Below are 8,106 nucleotides of genomic sequence, written 5' to 3' on the forward strand. Positions count from 1 at the left end.
TTGGGAGATGTGCCCCACAATTTAACTTTTGAAAATCAAGTAGGAAGAGATTTTGGAACAATATTTAACTTGTGAGGTACTTACTTTCATTCCCCTTTGTTTTTGGAATGACGCTTAACTTGTCATATCCTAGTAGAGAGTTACAAATTCAAGGGAAAATGATTTTATAAGTTCCATTGGTGGATTTGATACGTTGTATAAGTGGAGAGTCCATTGTGGGCAAAGGCCACTCAAACATGGGATACTGAACCTTTTAGACCCGCGCTTTGATGAGAAATCATCTACATCATCGTTTGATGGGTATGTAGTCTATTGAGTATATTGTGTTGAATTAAAAGGTAAAATAATTAATGGGAAGAAGTCATTTTAAATAAGATTGTTTTTTAATTGGTTAAAACCTTGGCTAAGGTTTTAGGTATATTATGTTTAATTAAAATGCAAAATGTTATGCTCTTAACCTGCAAAATGATGCCCAAATACAGAATATGTGAAGAAAAGATACCCAGAACACAGAATAGCAACCATTTTATTATTCAGAGAGTAATGTTCACTTGCCTCTTCGAGGGGGCAACCTCCAATAGAGCAGAGCTTGACTACAAAATAAGACACGATGCTCCTTGCAGGGAGTCTCTATCCTTTATATATGACTCATACATGCAATACCACGGGCCAATACCGTGGGTTTTATTAATACCATCTATCTAATACTACGGCCCATTTGCAACTAACTGTGGTTCCGTTATTAATTGCGGATTAACCACTTACAATTATTAATATGGGCTTTATTGACTCTTGACTATGACGTGATCCCATTACATAAATAAGGGGGTTAGGGTGGGACCCTAACATGCCCTCCCCCTTAAGACTAGCCTTGTCCTCAAGGCTGAAGCTGCGGAAACTGCTGAAGAATAGTGGCTGGTTCCCAAGTTGCATCTTCTGGAGAGGTGTCTTTCCATTTGACGAGGACTTCCTTAATCATGCGGCCGCACAGTTGCTTGTCTCGTGTGTCTAGGACCTGTTCGGGTTGAAGCCAGATGGACCCTTCTTCGTCCAATTCAGGTAGACTGGTCTGAATTCTGCAATTGTTCCCAATCACTTTCTTGAGGCATGAGACATGGAAAACTAGATGGATTTTTGCAGTAGGTGGCAAGGCCAACTTGTAGGCCACTTCTCCAATGCGCTGAAGTACTTGATATGGTCCATAGAATTTGGGAGAGAGTTTCTGACACCCATTGTCTTTGAGTGATGTTTGCTTATATGGTTGGAGCTATAAAAAGACCTGATCCCCTTCTTGAAATTGGCGCTCTGAGCGATGCTGGTCTACCTGTTGCTTCATGCGATTCCGAGCTTGATGAAGATTCTCTCGAAGATGGGCGAGCATGGTTGCACGGTGTTGTAGAAGTTGATCCACTGCTTGTACTTTTGAGCATCCCTTGAGATACGAAGTAGGTGAAGGCGGTAGTTGACCATATACTGCTTCATAGGGAGTTATTTTGGTGGTGGCATGATAGTTGGTGTTATACCACCATTCAGCCAGAGGTAGCCACTGTACCCAAAGGTGTTGCTTTTCTGAAGTGAAACACCTAAGGTATGTTTCTAGACATTTGTTGACAGCTTCGGTTTGACCATCTGTTTGCGGATGATAGGAAGTACTGAGTTTTAGTTGAGTGCCTTGTATTCTGAAGAGTTCCTGCCAAAAATTACTGGTGAAGATCGGGTCGCGGTCGGACACAATAGAAGTGGGCATGCCATGCAATTTGAAGATCTGATCCATGAAAGATTGAGCAACCAAAGTTGGTGTAAATGGGTGGGGTAGGGCGCAGAAATGAGCATACTTCGACAGTCGGTCCACAACCACCATGATGACTGACTTGTTCCCTGAGTTTGGAAGACCTGTAATGAAATCCATAGAAACCTCCGTCCAAATTGATGCTGGAATGGGCAATGGTTGTAATGTGCCTGGTGTGTTGACGGTTTCCCCTTTGTGGTGTTGACAAACATCGCATTCTGCTACAAAAGTAAGGATGTCCTTTTTCATGCCTGTCCAAAAAAATGATCTTCTGGTGTGAGCATACATCTTCTGAAAGCCCGAATGTCCTGCAATGGGAGATGAGTGCAATTCTGCCAAAATGCGACTTTTGAGGGTGGATGTTGGTGATATTACGACTCTGTCCTTGTAGCGAAGAATATCATCCTGCCACGAGTAGCCCTCGGTGGAATTTGGATCTACCTGCAATTGAGAAATGAGTTGGGAGAGCCCGGGGTGTGAAAACCATTCCCTGCGAGCCTCTTCAATCCATTCTGGAATGGGGAGGGAAATTGCTAGCAGAGTACTTTCCTCCTCAAATTGGCGAGATAATGCATCTGCTACACTATTGTCTTTCCCTTTCTTGTAAATGATCTCATAATCATATCCCAGCATTTTGGCTAGCCATTTTTTTTGTTGTGGGGAGGATAGGCGTTGCTCCAAAAAATATTTAAGACTGTGATGATCTGTGCGGATTTGGAAACGTCGCCCCAATAAGTAAGGTCGCCAGGTCTCGACTGCATGTAAGATGGCCATCATTTCCTTCTCGTAGGTAGATTGGCCCAGATTCCTCCCACTGAGTTGTTGGCTTGTGAAGGCCAACAGTCACCCTTCCTGCATTAAGACCGCCCCAATACCTATACCCGAAGCATCACATTCAATGACAAAAGATTTGGTGAAGTCAGGTAGTGCTAAGACTAGAGTGGAACACATGGCATTTTTTAGAGCTTTAAAGGCCTGTTGTGCTTCCTCATTCCAGAAGAATGAATTTTTCTTTAGGAGTTGGGTGAGGGGCTTCGCTATGCGACCATAGTTGTGGACAAATTTACGATAATAGCCTGTGAGACCCAAAAATCCTCTCAAGCTCTTCAAGGTCTTAGGTTGAGGCCATTCCTGCATTGCCTGGATCTTTTTGGGGTCCACCTTGACACCTTCACGCCCCACAATGTGGCCCAAATACTCTACTTCTGCCATGCCAAACGAACACTTGGACATCTTGACAAATAATTTATACTTGCAGAGCAGTTGCAAGAGTAGATCTACACGCTGAAGATGTGCGGCCCAAGTGCAACTATAGATGAGGATGTCATCGAAGAAGACAAGGACAAATTTCCTGAGATATGGTTTGAGAATGTGGTTCATAAGGCTTTGAAAAGTAGGGGGGGCATTACAAAGACCAAATGGCATGACCAGGAATTCATAATGGCCTTCATGAGTTCGGAAAGCAGTCTTGGGGATGTCGACTTCCTTCATGCGAATTTGGTGGTAGCCTGAGCGAAGATCCAGCTTAGTGAAGAATTGAGCCCCATTGAGTTCATCCAACAAATCATCAACCACCGGGATGGGAAATTTATCTTTGACTGTCAACTTATTGAGGGCCCTGAAGTCGGGACACATCCACCACTCCCCATCTTTCTTGAGCACCATGACCACTGGGGATGAATAAGGACTAATGCTGGGACGAATGGCACCTGCTTCCAAAAGTTCCTTGATGATTTTTTCTATTTCATTCTTTTGGGTGAACGGATATCTGTATGGGCGCACATTTGGGCGTTGGGCCCCTGGAACCAAGGTGATGCTATGATCATGTTCCCCTCGCGAGGGTGGAAGCTCATGAGGCTTGTCAAAGACCGGCAGATGGTTATTTAAAATCTGTTGCATCTCAGGATGAATTGGCAGAGGCTTGGTTTCGACTGCCTGGATGGCATTAAATTGAGCTACAACTCCATGATTGCCCTTTTTTAACAATTTTTCCATCCTATGCGAGCTGATGATAGAGGGGGCTCCGGCCTGGAGTCCATGGAGGGTATGTGTGTAGTTGTTCTGCTTAAAACTCATATATAACTCCTGGAAATCCATTGTGATTGGCCCAAGAGTGCGGAGCCATTCAGCGCCGAGGACAATGTCGCAACCCCCCATGTGTATGGCAAACATGTGAGTTTTCAACTGATAATCCCCCATTTGAAGTTTGACATTTTCACAACGGCCTTCACATTTCATTGTGCCTCCATCCACAATTTGAACTTGGAAGTTAGAAACTGCTCGTACAAAACAATGCACTGCTTCTGCGACTTTTTGATGGATGAAATTATGTGTACTTCCACTATCAATCAAAACTACTACTGGGCGATGTTTAATAAAATCTCTGATTTTGAGAGTTTGAGGGGAAGAAATCCCTGCCAAAGCATGCAACGAAATAACTGGTTCATCAGAGACATTGTCCTTTTGGTTGTCTTCTTCTAGCGGCTCATGTTCCTCCAGTGGTGGATCTTCCTCTGTTGAGCTGTAGTCAGTGGCATCAATTTGAAAAAATTTGGGCTCCTTGCATTTATGACCTGGGGAGTATTTTTCATCACAGTAGTAACATAGGCCTTGCTTTATTCTTTCGGCCATTTTCGCAGGTGACATCTTTTGGACCTTAAGTGTTTGAGTCGTGTTGTGAGCCTGTGGGGAGCGACCTTTAACGGAGAAATTTGGGCGACTGTATTGGGCTGCTAATGCACGTTCCACGTTACGAGCGACCTTGCAAGCCTCCGTCCATGTGGGAGGGTGGTGCAGTAGGACTTGGGCTTTGATAGCTTCTTTAAGACCACTGATAAAACATTCCGTGTAGAACACGTCTGAGAGACCCCAAGTGCAGAAGGCTAAGGCTTCAAAAGCTATAATATATTCATCCACTGTACCAGTTTGTCGGAGCTTAGTAAGACAACCCAAAAAAGATGATTCCTGGTCAAAGCGGTCTTGAAGAGCTTTGGTGAATTTGGTCCAAGTCTTAAAAGGTCCAGTGCAACGTTGATGCCATTCCCACCATTCCCACCTTTCATTGTCCAAGTACATGCTCCCCAACATAAGCTGAGTCTCATCATCGAAGATGCGATTCAGTTTGAAATACTGCTCCATTTGTGCTATCCATGCCGACGGGTGAGAGCCGTCAAATTTATGCATATCCAACTTGGGAGGTCGCTGACTGGGTGGTGGGTGGGTGTGCTAGATGTGAGGAGAGTGGCTAGACTCACCCTCATTGTGTTCAGTGCCATTATACTCCTCCTCGTGGGCTGGCTCCTTGCCCTTCGAGACTATTTTCTCGACCATGTTACATAGTCCGGTAAGCTCAAGGTGGAGGTTGTGCATTGATTCTTCAAATTTGTCCATCCTTTCATTTGCCATCGCTTGAGCTCTAGTTTCTACCATACACCAACCGGGTTTTTTGAAAATTGGGATCGCCTAAAAAAATTTCACTAAGAAGTGAATGGTACCACCGTGCTCAGCTCGTCGTCCTGATTCTGATGGGCTAGATCACCAATAAGCACCCCGGTATAGTAACCCTTCACAACGACTCCGATCTGGGGGATCTGAGAGATCTGAATGGTGGATCTGATGGCGGAACAGACTGCTTCTGCAGATCTGATGGATCTAATAGATTGGAATGGCTGATCTGTGAACTCGAGACTGCGGGACAGATGTCTGCTGCTGCTGCACCCCTTTGCACAGTCGGATCTGGAAGAGATGCTGTGTGATCCCCTGATAGAAAAGGGAACTAAGGTCTTGAGGAGTGTCAGGTGCTACAGATCGCAATATACATAAGGGTATGGCAGTAGTACTCAGCCCAATGTTTCAGGGCTCTAACTAAGGAGGATCGACCGTACCCTTAGCCATACAACCCGACTACCCTATCGTACAGGCGAGTAATCTCCCCGAGTGCTGTTCTCGGTGTACTGTAGCCACAAGACGATCGACGGTTTATCTATGGCGAGGTTTCAAGGGAGCCTAGGGGGCTTCCAATATACCCAGAGGGTACGTGGAAGACAATCCGTGCGCAGTTCTGTCTAATGCGCTACTACTCGAAGGGGTACCCACAGGGGTTACAAGGGAGTCCAACAGACGTGACCACCTCTTGTATTTCCTGCGTGCATGCCTCCCAAAATCCGCAGGTTTATGCGCTCAATGACAGATCCCGTGGTTTAAAGACGCCGGAATACGTCTCTAGCCAAAAAAAAATTTGCTAAGAAATGGAGATCCCACCGGCCCTGGAAAGTACTCTGATACCACTTGTTATGCTCTTAACCTGCAAAATGATACCCAAATACAGAATATGCGACGAAAAGATACCCAGAACACAGAATAGCAACGATTTTATTATTTAGAGAGTAATGTTCACTTGCCTCTTCGAGGGGGCAACCTCCAATAGAGCAGAGCTCGACTACAAAATAAGACACGATTCTCCTCGCAGGGAGTCTCTATCCTTTATATATGACTCATACATGCAATACCACAGGCCAATACTGTGGGTTTTATTAATACCATCTATCTAATACTATGGCCCATTTGCAACTAACTGTGGTTCCGTTATTAATTGTGGATTAACCACTTACAATTATTAATATGGGCTTTATTGAATCTTGACTATGACGTGATCCCATTACATAAATAAGGGGGTTAGGGTGGGACCCTAACATAAAATATTTAATTGGAGAAAAATACTTTAAATAAGATTGTTGATCTTGTCGGGAGTAAGGCAGTCGGGGTTGGTCGAGAGGAGATGGCCCCCCACATTACCAACACACGATGAGAGAAGAGATGTACCCCAGGTGAGAAAAGAGAAGGACCCATGCAATCCATACCCGATAAAAAAGAGTTACCCCATGCCCCAGGAAGGGACTATATGTGCAAGGGATGAGGCTATGTGAGTGATATCATCGCATCCATCTCACCCATTGTAGCCAAGTACAACAACAATTACGTCACTAGAAAATAACCCTCAAGGAGGAGGAAATATATAGACCCAGGGAGAAGGACTTGGTTGAGCCAATCACGTAGGTCAGATTTAACCATTCAGGGAATTGGTTGAGATCCTATGAATTGTAGGTTTTGCATCATTTCGTATTGTTTTATAGTTTGGTATTTGAGGTCGTGCCCTTATAAGGTGATGTAAATTGAAATAATTCAATACATTTATCATATCTTATTCTAAAGAGTGATAAGGCTCCCTATAACTTTTACATTGTTTAAGATTGTTTCATTTATCGATGCTCATCAAAATTGTCTTGGCACAATTTCAAAGGCTAGGGTTCACAAATGCTAAGCAGCAAAGAAACGTTGTAGTGTAACATCGATCTGACTAAGTTTACAAATAGTGGGCGGTAGCAATCCCTTGAGAGGGAAATTCTGACTCGAGGCATAGACTAGGTTAGTTCAAAGATGTACATATTCAATAACCCTTATACATTATTTGATGCATCATATCATGCATTAAAACAATTCATAGAAAGCAAAGGAAATGAGCCATAACCATGCCATTCATCCATATGCAACAAAAATTGTAGTAAATTCCATATACTTATCACACATTAGACATCAGTGCAACAATGATTCCATAATTTCTTATCTAGATAGTTTTCATATTCACTTGGTTAATTGGATTTCTTCCTTGGTTGGTTTATATTTAAGCATAGTCGATTTAACTCTTCATTGGTTAAATGGCTTCTCAATTAGCTCATTTTGGTGGTGTTGACTTGAGTTTTGTGCACACTAGTCAACAAGGGAGAAATGACCCAAGTGAGAGCTCTTTAAATAGCCCTAATTGTTTGGTGTTTCAATTGTTGTCATTGCAACAAACACCCTCGAAAATTTTTCCTACACTTGAATTTTGGAGCATATTTATGACTTTATGCTCTATCATTTTAAGTTTCTCCACTATCACTTCATGATTGGTTGATGTTATGCCAAGTGTTTAAGCCTTTTGTTGAGATTCTAATTGTTGAAACCACTTGCTTACACATGCTCATTCCTTGATGTATCCATAAGTACTCCCCTTTCTAGCAAGCTCAGTAAACAATGTCTATCCTTGAGAATATCCATTGCATAGTTCTTGAAAGTAAGGCTTGCACATTCTCTAGGAATAGTGTCTACACAATATTTATTTACAGCGTTTGTGCAATCCCTGTGGACATTGATTGCACAATACATAGAGACAGTGAACTACATAATCTATGCCAACAATTAGTGTGCAATATCACTTGAAAATCTCCCTCTCACTCTTGGTTTCATTATAACTTCATTTCGGTGAGTTTTCTCAATTT

The sequence above is a fragment of the Pinus tabuliformis genome, chromosome 7, assembly GCF_031772625.1.
Source record: "Pinus tabuliformis cultivar Carrire ecotype Pingquan chromosome 7, CPIR1, whole genome shotgun sequence".
NCBI classification, from domain to species: Eukaryota; Viridiplantae; Streptophyta; class Pinopsida; order Pinales; family Pinaceae; genus Pinus; species Pinus tabuliformis.